The sequence below is a fragment of the Micropterus salmoides genome, unplaced genomic scaffold (genome assembly GCF_014851395.1).
Source record: "Micropterus salmoides isolate LMB-PRFRI ecotype aquatic unplaced genomic scaffold, ASM1485139v1 Ms_hic_scaffold_11, whole genome shotgun sequence".
In the NCBI taxonomy this organism is placed as follows: Eukaryota; Metazoa; Chordata; class Actinopteri; order Centrarchiformes; family Centrarchidae; genus Micropterus; species Micropterus salmoides.
The window spans coordinates 35,404,186-35,418,731 of record NW_024040152.1 but is presented as its reverse complement, the minus strand read 5'-3'; the positions used below and the strand labels follow the sequence as shown (position 1 = coordinate 35,418,731).

The 14,546-nt window shown below is 41.9% G+C and overlaps 1 pseudogene; it reads left to right on the top strand.

Annotated features, from left to right (window-relative positions):
• The first annotated feature begins 520 nt into the window (after positions 1-520).
• Positions 521-11,712, top strand: LOC119898200 (annotated as a pseudogene).
• Positions 11,713-14,546: the final 2,834 nt, after the last annotated feature.

The window sequence follows — 14,546 nt, the reverse complement described above, 5'->3', positions numbered from 1 at the left end:
TTACTTCTTGTTTTATTTATTTTATAACATTAGCCTACTTGCATTTGTCTCATTCTTTTATTTCAGTGACACAAACACATCACAACGTATAATTCAATATTAGATTTGCGTTTAAACAAATGCTAAATTAATTGATTTTAGACACATAGATTTGGATTGTTGTTTAACATAAAAACGTCTGGATCCAAATTGTCCAAAGTGCAGAATGCAAACCTTCAGTCCCAGCGCATATTTAATGATGTAATAACTAATTTGTAAATTTGTTTACTTTAGCTTGTAAAGTTTCATTATGATATGAGGAAAGTTGAGAAAGGAGTCTGTTTGACTCCTTTGCGTAAAACATCTTCTTCCTGACGTCTTATTTTGAAGGTGATTTTCACACCGATTATTTCGGCATGAAAGCTGCTGGCTTTTATTTTGAAGTGCGCAACCGGATGCAGAATGGTGCTGAAATGCGCGGACGGACGTTAGCTGGTGTCTCCTCCTCTCTGCACGCAGGTTTCTCCTCTTTCTGCTCGGTTTCTTTTAGTCAGTATTCGCCGACATGTGGACAGTAACACCTGCAGAGGTTAAAGTAAACAAGTCGCTGTATTTTAGCCCAATGCAGAAGCTTCTAGCGGCGTTAAATGTTAGCTAACAGCTAACTGTTGGTGTTTGTTGACAGTTCAGTTTCAGTCCGATGTCCAACATGTGGCCCGCTGACCCTGTCAGTCTCAGACAAAGCTAGTTAAAAGCTTCTGGTGGGGAAGTCGGATAAAGTGGGCCAAACAAGGTTGGAGCTTTGTAGCACTGTAAAATTACAGCTAATCACAAATACTGATCTTGAATTGTTGCTACTACACTAGTTGACATGTAAAACTAGTTTTGATTGGTCTGAGATTTCTATGGTGGGCGGGGCACAGTCTACACGAAGTACGTCAGAAATACTTTATTGATCCACGAGGGGAAATTCTTTGTCACAAATTCACACTGTCAAGGCATAAGGAATAGAAATAGTAATAAAAGGTAGATAGATAAAGAGTTTGTAAGTATAAATGAAAAATATAAAGTTTAAAGAGTGTGAACAGAGAAATCTACAGCTTGATCAGCAATCATAAGTAATTTTACCAACACAGCAAAATGTTTATAAAAGATGTTTCGCCAGGCTCTTTCAAACAAAAATAGTTCAATTTGTAGTTTTTGTAAAAAAATAAAAAAGTAATTTTAAGTACTTTTTTAGGGCCTAACATTTTAACATGGGCCACGTGTACTCACAGGCTTACTGATCATTTACAAAGAAACTGAGGGTGAATATGTACATATCTATGTAAAACATAAAAAATAATTACTTTATGCACAGAACCGACAAAGACACTAATGTGCAGAAACACCCATCCGCCAAATGCGGGTGGATTTTCCGTTTGGCGGCCAAATGTTAGAAAGCTACCTGCCGCATTGGCGGGTAAATGTACTCTGCTTATAAATTTGACAGCAGCAGACCGGCGTGCTTGCTGGTTGTGAGTCGCACTTAAATTGATCCCCGATGTACCAAGGGATCTAAATTATTGGGCGTGTTAGGGGCGTTCACTGGTTGTTCTTTTCCTGTTACTTATGTTTGATTGGCGTTGATTTGTAAGGGGGTGGACGTTAGGCGACAGGAGTCTGGAGGGGAGCGTGGGAGTGTAGCCGCTTTCATGCAGAGATCAGTGCAGAAAGAATATCTGCGTTTATGTCGCATTTGCGTCTTCACACTGAACAACAGTTTGCAGCTTTATCCCGTGTGAAAAGGCCTTAATCCTGCAACCATGTGTGCTTTCACATAGCGGTCCGGCTTTACGGCGTGTCGGCTGTGGCTTTTCACAAACAGATCGTCTGTCATCAACTTTTCCTGCTGAGAGGTGAATAAAATCTGCCTCATACGTTTCATAAAGTGCAGTGAGCCGGCAGATCGGCGCAATACCCCTGTGAAATAATCAGAATCAGCTGTATTTGCCTTGTATGTGTGCACATATGAGGAATTTGACTTAGGATTGTACATTGCTCATGATGTGCTTACTCATACAATAATACAATTATAAAATAAGATCAGACACAGGCTACAGTCTAGAGAACAATATATATACACACTATAAACAGAAACAAAAACAATATACACAGAATAAGGCGGCGTGAAAGCTGCTAGTGTTTGGAGCTGATTACAAAAGTATTAAAAGGAGTGTTTTTAGCTGGCGGTCCAGTCAGTGTCTGGCACACTGCCAGATCTTCTCTGGTCCTGCTGTCCTCCCCAGAGATCAACGAGAATGATCCATAGGCTGTATGAAAAATGCAGTGACCTGTTCGGACCACAGAAACATTAACAGAGCTGCTGCTTGTTGTTGTCTTCCAGCTGAGGTGGAGAAGCATCATGGACAAAGTGAGGAGGATCCTGGTTTATGTTTGTAAGGAGCGAGCAGCTCCACAGCGAGCTCAGTTTGTTCAGGTCAGTGCAGACGGATCCAGATTATTTAAAGGTTACATTTACAAACATTCCCCAAAATGTTGGATTGTTCCTTTAACCAGCTAACGGCACACACAACCAAACACTTTTACTGCTTTTCATTACATTATCTCAGGAAGTTATACCTGGTTTGTCTTTCCTCATACTTCTTCTTCTGTTGTCAGAGTATAACGGCTCACTTCAGTGACGGCGGTGAGGACGAGGTGGAGGTGAACTGCTCTCTGGAGAAAAACCAGTTCATCCTTTACAGAGGAGACAAAGGACGAGGGATTCCTCTGAAGGTCACAAAACATTTAGCTTCTGTTTTTAATATTTATCCCTCTGTCTTCAAAGTGTAAGGCTGAAAATATTCTATGTTTGTTATTATCAAGAAAAGTCTCATGTGCAGACCCAAACCAACACTTCCTGACTTCCTGTCTCTGCAGCTTCTATCAGACAAACATGAGGAAATAGTGCATCTGTTGGGGACTACTTTCAGTGGCGGATTAATCCACATGTGGTGCTCTAGTGAGGATTTGGGGCAGCAGGACGGTGTCTGTGCAGCTTAGCAGCTACAGTGTGTGTTTATAGTGATGATGGATCATGTGACCCAGTTTTATGCTGCGGTCCATTTACCTCGGAAGTCGGAGGTCGAAGCTGGGAATGATGTCACAACCGAGTTTCGGCGTTCCAGTTAACAAGTCGGAAAACCTGACCAGCTGTTTGTTTACAACTAGCCAGGTTAGCTATTGATACGCCGGTTGATTAAAAAAATGCATTGTGTGGTATTTACTAAATACTGTAGCAACACGTCCACAGACAGCTGCTGGACAGCACTTTGTGTACGAACATTTCTATGAGTCACAAGTACACAGACGTGCTAATAAACACTATAAACTATAACTTTCACTAACTGTTGATACTCCGACAGCCATCTTGGATCCCGAAGTCGGGGTAGTGCGGTTGTCTCGACTTTCCGAATCGGAGATCCAACTTCGTTCCAGTTGAAAGTTGTAGGAAATTCCGACTTCCTGTGTCAAATGGAACGTACCATTAGGACAGCAGTGGAGCTCTATAGCGACCTAAGCACCTCCTCTTCCTGTGGACCACTATGGGATCATATTGCAGAAAAAATACATACAGTAGCCAACAACGACTAATGTTTTTATCCTGTTTGAATTGTGTCCTGAATTACACACATGCTCACTATCAGTTTAAAATATAACTTAAGTCAAGAAAGTCGCTGTTTGTATAAAACTGTTTAAGAATAAGACTGTGAAAATACTTAATTTCAAAAACCACAAATCCAAAAGCCCCGAATGTGACGTCATAACTGTTTCTGTCAATGACTGAAGCTAATGTATCTTAAGCTAACATGACTGTAGCTAACGTGACTGTAGCTAACGTGACTGAAGCTAATGTATCTTAAGCTAACATGACTGTAGCTAACGTGACTGTAGCTAACGTGACTGTAGCTAACGTGACTGAAGCTAATGTATCTTAAGCTAACATGACTGTAGCTAACGTGACTGTAGCTAACGTGACTGAAGCTAATGTATCTTAAGCTAACATGACAGTAGCTAACGTGACTGTAGCTAACGTGACTGTAGCTAACGTAACTGTAGCTAACGTGACTGTAGCTAACGTGACTGTAGCTAAGGTTACTGTAGCTAACGTGACTGTAGCTAACGTGACTGTAGCTAAGGTTACTGTAGCTAACGTGACTGTAGCTAACGTGACTGTAGCTAACGTAACTGTAGCTAACGTGACTGTAGCTAAGGTTACTGTAGCTAACGTGACTGTAGCTAACGTGACCGTAGCTAAGGTTACTGTAGTTAACGTGACTGTAGCTAACGTGACTGTAGCTAAGGTTACTGTAGCTAACGTGACTGTAGCTAACGTGACTGTAGCTAAGGTTACTGTAGTTAACGTGACTGCTGCTAACGTAACTGTAGCTAATGTAACTCTGTCATTCATGTGTGTTTTCTACTAATATGTAAACATACCAGCAACTAGAGCTGCAGCTAATGATCATTTTAGTAATGGAGTAATCTGCAGATTATTTCATCGATTCATCATTTAAGAAGTTTAATGCTGAAGTTGGTGTTACTGTTACCTTGTTCCGCTCGGTGGACTTGATGATAGCCTGGGTGCTTTCTGTTCAGGTGCTGTTGCTGTAGGCAACATCAGTTTTGTTTTACGGTGGACGGGCTGTAACATTACAGAGTTGTTTTCTTTTATCTTAAAATAATCCCATACTTTGGACACTTTCTTCTTTGTGCTTCGCTATTTTCTCTCTTCCTTCACTTTGCGCCATCATAATCACGTCGTGTTCACTTGATCACAGTGTAAGTGCCAGTGCTTAATTTGTAAGTTATTAGGTGCCAGAGCGTGTGAAATGCGTCATCCGCCAAAAAGAATTAATTAATAATTTACGATCAATTTAAATATTCAAAATGCACAGCGTATCTGCGCATTGTTTTAAAGGGCGATCAGAAACCATTATTAGCTACCCTATTGGTCTGGATGAAATCTTGGACTTTATATGTGTAGAAGCACTTTATAGGTGCTGGAGTGCAAAAGGCTTAAAACTCAGCAGCGGGGCTCCGGCTAGCTCCGGCACATATTAAGCACTGGTAAGCGCGATGTGCGACACTAATAAATGTCTGCGCTAAATAGTTAAATGGATTAAACGAAGCGTTGATGCTAAGAATTTATGTCGCTGCTGTTTGGCAATCGAATTAATTGATGAATTGTTTCAGCCCTGTTCAGGACACAGGTGAAACTGGATCAAAACATTAGTTGTCCCGCTGCTGTTCATATTGTTTCTGAATTGAGGTCCTTTGGGGCGGGAAGGATGGACTGAGGCTCTGTATGGCTCAGAGGAAGAAGAGGCTGTGAGACACAGGACCTGTTAGCGGATACTTTCGCTGCTGGTTGGAGTCTGAACATGAGATTTGATGAAGAAAAATGTAGAACATCACCAGAATTGTGCTTTAATATTCATCCCTCCATTTTTGAAACAACCCTGCTATCCTTTTCTCTCCTAGAGGCCCGCCTTCTGTCCCATCAAACACCTGTCAGCCACGGAGGCAGCTGCGATCCCACTGGACGTTCAGCAGCGTGGAATAGATGTGGGCGTGGCTATACTCCTGCAGACAGCCAATCAGAGAGTGTTGTTGACACGACGGTCGAAGGAGCTTCGTATATTTCCCAACGTCTGGGTCCCTCCAGGTCTGTTAGAGAGGGCAGGTGCATTGTGGGAAGGGTAGGATGCAGGATATCTCCACCTCTGCTGCTCAGATTTGGACCTTTCTGTTTTAAATTCATATTAATTTTGTATGCACTACTACAGAACTGCAGTAGCCTCTAACATACCTGTCAACACTGGCACCACCCCTACCACTGTCCACATACCCCCTTACATTTAGACAGGGTGATCACGGGGTATTCAACATCAAAACTGAAGGCCTTAAAAAGTCTGAAGTTTGTCACTGAAGTTTGTGTTCTAGGCCTTAAAAACTTTTAAACAGGTCTCAATTTTCCAGCGTCCACGTAACGCCTCTAATGCTCATTGAAGTGCTCCCGCACCCCGTGGTGTTGTAGTTCTTTCTTTCGCTAGTCCAAATATAATTCGCTGTGTCACGACTACAAAGACCAACATGCAGCCGTTGTGTTATTGTCTTTGTCGGATTGTATGACAGATTCAGCTCTGGGGAAGTGCAACCTTAAGAAACACGATCATTAATGATGTTCAGCACGGTAACACTCACGGCTGTCTCCCTCAACTCATTCTTCAAAAGACAAGTGACAGAGCAGCCTGTTCTCATCTCAGGGCGTCATATACCGACGACTTGAGAAAGAGTGACAAAGCGTAGTTACCCTTTAGCGTCTGTGTGAGACGCTCTGGAGCGTCCCGTACAGACCGGAAGTGCCAGCTAGCTAGCTAGCTACGTTCGTGATAAAGGTGTTGACCGCCCCCTGAAGTCCCCTACCCTTACCACAACAGACTCCATCAGACTAACATCAGAAATGTTAGTACCTAAACCAAGCAAGTCACTGAATGTGCGCATGTCGACTGGCTAACCCTTGTGTTGCTGCAACGTAGGAAACAGGTGGCGTTTCATACGGACGCTGAAGGGAACCTTTAGTGTAAAATCCTTACGCTTTGTCACGCTGTCTGAAAGGAGATGAGGGAGTGTTGGTCAGAGAGAGCGGCAGAAAGTGACGGTGAAAGTTAGCGGAGGATAAGATCAGCGTTAAGTTGTCAGGTTACAGCTCTGTCCTGTACTGTACATCTTGATAGTATAAAGAAAGGAGGGCGGTGACCGCAGAAGAGCTGAGGTTAGTAACGTTAAAGCAGATTAGAGATGCAAACTAGTCCTTTTAAGCTAATGAGATTATTCTTTTGGATATTGACGCACAAATGAAATACTTGTAATTATCCAGAAGGGAGGTGGTTCTCATGTTGCTTTTCTACTTAAAGCAGTAAGTTAAGACACAAAAGGCAAACATGAATAATCTGTAATGATTCTGAGGTCATTTTAACAGTGTTTTCCTTCCTTTATAAGGTGGTGAGGCTCAAAACTGCTTGCTGCTGCGCCATGAATGTAAAAATCAAATCTAACCTCATGAATTTTCCCAGATCTAATGGTTATGATTCAAACCCATAAGACTTCTTTAGCAAGTTTAGCTTTTGGGGTGTAGTTAATCCAAAATCTGCTCTAGATTTTCCTACTTATTATTCACAGATGTGGTAATAACATTGTTCCAAAATGATCTGCCCCCAAAACCCCAACACAAAAATACCATCTTAATTTCTTTTACATTATACCGCCCTGTGAATGCATGTTTTAATGTTTTAATAAGTCTTAAATTTCATTCATAGTGGTCTTAAAAGGTTAAATATGATCAGGTGAAACCTGCAGAAACCCTGTTACACACTGAATCCTAAAGTTACTGCTAGGAACCAGTTGCTATAAAATATCAGTGCAGCAAGGATTGGGTCTACTAAGTCCAACATTAAGTAAGTGACTACAATCTGGCGGTCAGAATGCGATACCTGGTTTGAACATTATATAAGCAATATATAAATGGGCGTATAAATTCAGCACTTGTCGGATACATGCTACTTGTAGAGTGCGTGAGATTTCCGTGAGCTTAGAACAATAACTGATCTTGCGGCATTTGCCTTTGCAAATCAGGAAAAAGGAGGTTCCCACTTGGTGCAGTCATAGAAAAAGCAACTGCGGTTTTAAGGTTAAGAATATGGGAGATTTAAGGGCAAATATTTCAATGGGAGGACAGTCGGAGAGAATGTTAAATTACGGGAGAATCCCAGAGTAAACTGGAGGTTTGAAAGGTATGGCCCTTAAACACACGTCTTAGTTTACACACACCTGAGTATTTTAAAGGCTCATGTTTCGTGGCTTTGTTCTTTTCTAGGTGGCCATGTTGAGCCAGATGAGACGGTAAATCATTTTCTGTTTCTGAAAATAATTTTACGTGACTCCTGCGCAGTGTTTCTTCTTGACTGAACACAAAGAGCCGGTCACGCCAGAGTAATCCTTTTTATTGTGTGTGTGTAGCTGCTGGATGCCGGCCTCAGGGAGTTAGAGGAGGAAACCGGCCTGAAACTGAAACCTGAGGAAGTTTCTCCAAAAATACTGGGACTCTGGGAGGTGAGACAGACGGAGACCAAACACTCAAACCAGATTCATTAAAGCAAACTGTTGTCTAGCTTCACCGGGCAGAAACATTCTCGACATGTTCTGTTTCTTTAAATCAAAGGTTTTGTCTCTGTGTTCCACAATAACACCTGTTTCTTTCTGTTTGGGTGGAGTGAATCAGTCCACAGAGGTTTAATGTGTCTGTTTTTAACCTCTGGGCCACTGAGTCACAGCCGTGTAACGAACGCATTAATGGTGAATGATCTCTCTGTCAGTCAGTGTATCCTCCCATGCTGTCCAGAGGACTTCCCAGAGACATCACATAGTCATCTACATGCTGCTGCACTCCTGCCTCTCTCACCTGCAGCTACAGGTACTACAGGTGATGCGGACGTGACCGTCTCTGTGTCTCCAGCAGAGAATGTGACTGTAGGATGTCTTCATGTCTCCACCCTGCAGGCCTGTCTGAGCCCGTCTCCTGCCGAGGTCAGTGCCTGTCTGTGGGCCGACAGCCGGCTGGTCGGAGCCGTCGTGTCCTCCGTGGACAGAGAGGACGCCGAGGTTTGTCTGGACGACCTGCCGAGCAGCATCAGGTATCTCGATAATGATTGATCCCGAGAGAGCAAATTCAGCAAGGACTGACAGGAGTACAGATAAAAAGAGAAAGTAAAAATTAACTAAGATGTTACAGCCCAGCTCCCTGGGGGAAAGGGGGCGTACGCATAAACCAGATGTGTTTGGTATGGTGGAAAAGTTATTTATTCACACAAGACTTTTTACCAGGTTTAAACAACAAAAGCCTCCTCCAGATATTTGGCGTGCTAAATGTCTGGCAGAAGTCGGCGATGTGTCAGACAGGGAGCCGTTTTGATGCGTCGTTGAGTAGTTCACACATAACGACTGGCGATCAATCGCTGATTTACTCCCGATCACAGCCTGACGGTCGCCGAGCTCACCGAGCGGCAAATCGGGCTTAAAATCGCGTAGAGTGAACGAGGCTTAATGGACTAAACAAAGAAAATATCCTGAACGTGTAGAGTGGGTATCGGTATTTACTCTACAACCTAACCCAACTCTGCAGAAACACGGCAAAACACAACTAACTCAAGTGTGCTACTCAACAAACGCTCAGTAAGGTAATACTGCTGCAACAGGGTTACAGAGACTAGCTAAACAGCTAACACAAAGGCTAGTAGCAGCAGATCACAAACATGAGCAGGGAACGGAAGTGATGGCAGCTGGAACAAGCACACAATATACATACGGTCAGTGTGTGGCATGAACAGTACAGGTAGTACAGCATGTGGATTACAGCTGTGGGCGTCAGTGAGCCAGTGTTTTAAAACCTGGAACTCGATCCTGGACAGGAAATAACTGATACAGACAATATGTTTGTTTCAATATCAATAAATTATTATCATAAATTGTTTATTTAGTCAGGGGGTCTTTAGATACGTCGGACCTCCAGTTCATTTCTTTTACCTTTCAGATCTGGTGTCAGGTTCACTAATGTTGGTCTCAGTTAATGTGTTTAAGGTGACGAGTTGTGTTCTTAGGTGCGCCTGTTAAAAGGGAACAACTTAAATGCTCTAATTTTGCAGCTAAATGCAGGAAAAATAATTAATAATTGAATAAAAATCAATAATAATTTCTTTAAAAAAAGACTTGTTGTAATTTATTTTGAGATGTTTGATAAATGCTGTTGTCTCGTGTGATGGGTTTAAATGTTTGGCCTGACACTAAACTGATTTCAGTGAATTTAGACGTCTGGATGTAACTACAGATGCCTCTGGACTGGTTTCAGTTCCTCTTTAATGCAGAATGTATTTCAGGGACAGAAACTTATGTTCTTATTAACAGCAGTCTGTGGATAAATAATACTAATAAATAATAAATAAAACAGCTCCACAGTTAAAGATCCAACATTCAATAGAATGTCTTGTGCCACCAGTAAGAAAGATTAAACTTCAGGCAGAGGAGTGGACTCCAGTCACAAATATGATGACTTTAGACCCGACTTTAACTTCAACACCAATGAATCGTGTCTTAACTTGGACTTGAGCCTTTTGACTTGAACCGACTGGATGACAAACTGCGCCACTGCCTTTTTTCTGTACCGGCTAACGCAGTTCACTAAAGTATATTTCCCATTTTAAATCTTGTTATGATATAAAATGCTATTCAGTTTGGTGGAGAGCAAATTATAACTTGTTTAGGACTTTGTAAAACAATGACTTGGACACACCTCTGACTTCAGCTGTCCTCTGGGTTCACTTTAGAATAAATACGTTTTTGAACTTACTCACAGATTTGTTGTTCTTGTCAAACATTATTTGGGGAATTTTAGAAATGAAATCTTTAAAGAGCAACCATTGGATGTTATTTATGGAGGAAAACCAGCAGGAACAGTGCTGCTGTTCTGACCCGGCCACTTGTAACTGGAATGTTTCTGTTCTTCTACTTTTTGTTGTCATGAAAACAAACCCAAAATATTCAGGACAGTATAACCACACAGGCCCCAACATATATTCCGGTTTGATACTAGGGCTGCACGATGTCATGAGTGATTACATAACCGCAAAAAGTGTGTGATTTATTAAAAAGTGTGTGTGACGCTCTCTTCTGTGTGAGCGCTGCAGTCTGCTCGTTACCTTCAGCCCCTAAAACAGAAAAGCCTACGTGCAGTGAGAAAAATGTGTTTTGAGCAGTAGCTGTAGAGAAACTTGCTCCTCTTGTTCTGTTTGACTTGTTATTGTTATAAATACTGTTTATTGTTTTAACTTTCTTCAAGTTGAGAAAAACACATTTCAAAATGTCAGTATTTCGTGCATTCCTTGATAATTAAGCACGTTAGACTGATAGTATCATTTGTTTCATTATATAATAATAATCTTCAAATCGTGCAGCCCTATTTGATACTGATTTAGTCCAACTAACTTCCTCCTGACCAGCGTGACCTTTGACCTCCCGCTGTGTTTCCAGTGTGTCGCAGGTTTCCACAGAGGGAGCCCTGACTGACTCCACCCTGCCTCTGACGGTGCTGGTCAGCCGGGCGCCGGTCAGCGGCCCGGACGTGGAGCGGGTCAGCACCGGGACCAAGTACGCCCTGGAACTGTGGCTGAGAAGCCTGGAGACCCCCGTCCTCTGACCCCCACTGGACCGGGATTGGACAGTTTTGGCTCAGAGGAATGACTCTCTCTGTAAATGTCTCTTTTTATTTTCATGTACTTTAAATCTCATCCTAATTTTGCAATAAAACAGAACCCAAAACAGAAATGACTCTAAGACCACGTGAGGCTCCACATGTTGGCATCGCTGAGATCAACGCCTTGTGCCCCCACATATATTCTCATTTATGTCTTACTTTGATTAAAACAAGGGAGCTCTACATTATCCTAAATAAGTCTTCTAAACATGGGACCATGAGATAAGTCTAATATAAATCTCTGGACTGTGGACGAGAGATGACGCTCCGATATATGCGTCGTCTTTGTGCCTCCACTTAGGGGTAATAGTACTTAAGTCAAATGTTGAGCTACTTGCACTTGAGTATTTTCTGTTTAGGGGGCTTTACTTTAACTCCTCCAATTTCAAAACCCACATTGTTCTTGTTTATCTGATGCCTGTAGTTACTGCTTGTTTTCCGATTTATTAATCAGGTAGTCACAGCATTACGGATCATCAACATCATCATCAACATCAGTCAATGGTCATTGAGGTGAAACTATTTTAGGCAGCAAAAGAACGACTTCAGACTTTCACTTCTTCTCATGTTGGAGAGATTTGTTTCACAGAGGTAAAAATACACCTGGACAAGTCAAATGTCCACAGACTTCTGGCCGTCTTTGTTTGATATGATGTCAAACACTTTGGTCAGCTCCCACACTAAGGTGACCAGATTTCTGAAATAGAAACCGGGGACATTTTTTGTTTGGTCTTCAGTATGTCATTAAAAATGTGATGATTAAAACAGGAGACAATTTCGGTTTTTAATCTGTCAAATATAACTCTTCTGAATGTAATCAAGTTATTTTGAGGCAGAAACTACCTTTCAGTGAATAAGTAGAGGCTGCAATCACTTTCTGGCAAGTAGAAAAATGGCCATTGGTTTTGGCCATTAAAAGGTATTTCAACAGGTAAAAAGGACTGGATTGGTTTGTACACAGCAAGTAAACAAATGTGGAGTCATAAGGATAATTGCAAAAGAGATCATGTCTTTATTTTATATATAACTGAGCAGTAAGTCGTGTTAATTAGGCTAGTCTGTTTTCCAAATATAAATAAGGATATCAGACATAGGGTGACCAGACGTCCGCGTTTTCCGGGTCCCTGGTTTTGGTGGCCCGTCTGGAGCTGCATGTCCAGCTTTAGCTGGATCAAACAGACATAACATGCAAATAATCACAATTGTGGGCCAGATACCTGTTTGCAGTTTATAGCATAACCAGGCTGGACATTTAAGTAATTATTGGTAATAACAGAAGCCTGTTGTTGCAGATGGATTATGTGTTTGGTGGGCTTATGTCTAATATCCTAGTTTATATTTGGAAAAAGGGATGAAGCCTATAACTAACATGACTTAATGATATATAAAATAAAGACATGATCTCTTTTGCAATTATCCTTATGACCCTACATTATTGAACTTGCTGTGTACCAACCAATCCAGTCCTTTTACCTGTTGGAATACTTTAAATCGGGTGGTGATGGCGCAATGGATAAGACACATGCCTTTAGTGTGAGAGACCCGGGTTCAATCCCCCACTGTGGCCCATCCGCCATTGTGTCCCTGAGCAAGACTCTGGAGCACTTAACCCCTCGTTGCTCCAGAGGCGTGTCACCTCTGACATGTATAGTAGCTGTAAGTTGCTTTGGATAAAAGCGTCAGCTAAATGAATAAATTAGATAATAGCATCACAGAGTTCGGTCTAGACCTGCTCTTTTATGAAAAACGCTGTGAGATAACTGTTGTTGTGATTTGGCGCTATATAAATAAAATTGAATTGAATTGAATTGAATGTAAATGTAAATGGCCAACACAACCCATGTAATGCAGTATTCGACTTACCAGAAAATGATTGCAGCTTCTACATATTGACTGAAAGTGACTTGATTTCATCCAGAAGTTATATTTGACAGATTGTAAAACCAAAATTGTACCCCCCTTTTTTAATTTACAATAACATAATATTTTTTAATGACATACCAAACCAAAAAGGTCCCCGGTTTTCATTTCAGAAATGTGGTCACCTTATACCAAACACATAATCCATCTGCAACAACAGGCTTCTATTGTTGCCTAAAATCACGTACATGTCAGACTTTTTTTTGATTATCCACATTTGTGATTATTCTGTTAAATGAACCGTTAAAGTTTCACAAAGACAAACATTTGCTGTTACCAGGGACATAAAGTGATGTTTATTTAGACACATAAAAGCAGCTGCAGACCTAAAGATACAGGGCGGGAACGTTACATGCTGCGCGCGCTCCCGCGGACGGCAATTAGTTTTCGGCGGGCGATCACTTTTCGCCACGACACCTGTCTGCTCTGCTGTCCAGTCTTTCTGGCCACGAAAAATCTGATTTCAGGTCTGTTAACACCTTATACAGTCTACAGCACACAGTTAAATACGGGGACATTTCCGGGACAGCTCATTAAACCCGGGGACTGTCCCCGGAAAACGGGGACGTCTGGTCACCCATCCCACGGTCACGTCCGTGTTTTCTCCAATTTTCACTGTTTCTGTAAATTGGTGAAACAGCGCCCCCCTGGATTTTAACGCCTGGTAACAGCAGCCTGTGTGGCCAGAGGTGGTATTGCACTCGAGCAGTTGCGCCAGTCGTGTAGCAGGTGGAGGTGATTACGGACGGTCAGACGCGTCACTGTGAGACTCTGAATGAACAGGACTCTGGGAATAAACGGTTACTTTATTTAGCGAGTTAAGTTTGTAATATTAATCAGACAACCAGCCGGGTCAGCGTACAGTGTTGCTAATCCTGTCTGCTAACGTGTTGTGTTGGCTTGGTGAGCTAGCAGCGATGGCGGGAGAAGTTCTGTTAGCAAACAAACAAAATGGCGTCACGGTGACAGCTGCAGCGGCCGTTAACGTTATCTGACTCGGATATGGAGCAAGTCCCCTCCATGAAAGACTGAGGATTGGACTAGTATGTGAGTAAAACTTAAATACTCTGGTTCTTGCCGTAACAGTTGTTTTGGAGGTGATATGTTTCTTAAATGTAGTTACATTACTGCCTCGACACTTACAGCTACAACATCCGGTTCGGCAGTTCCAGATCAAAAACCACTAACTTACCCCCCTAGAGCTGTCAGATCTGGACTAGAATGTTTCAGATTTGTGAAACATTTCATCTATTTGTGAAAATGCAAAAAAAAAGGACGATTTATATGTTATTGTTTT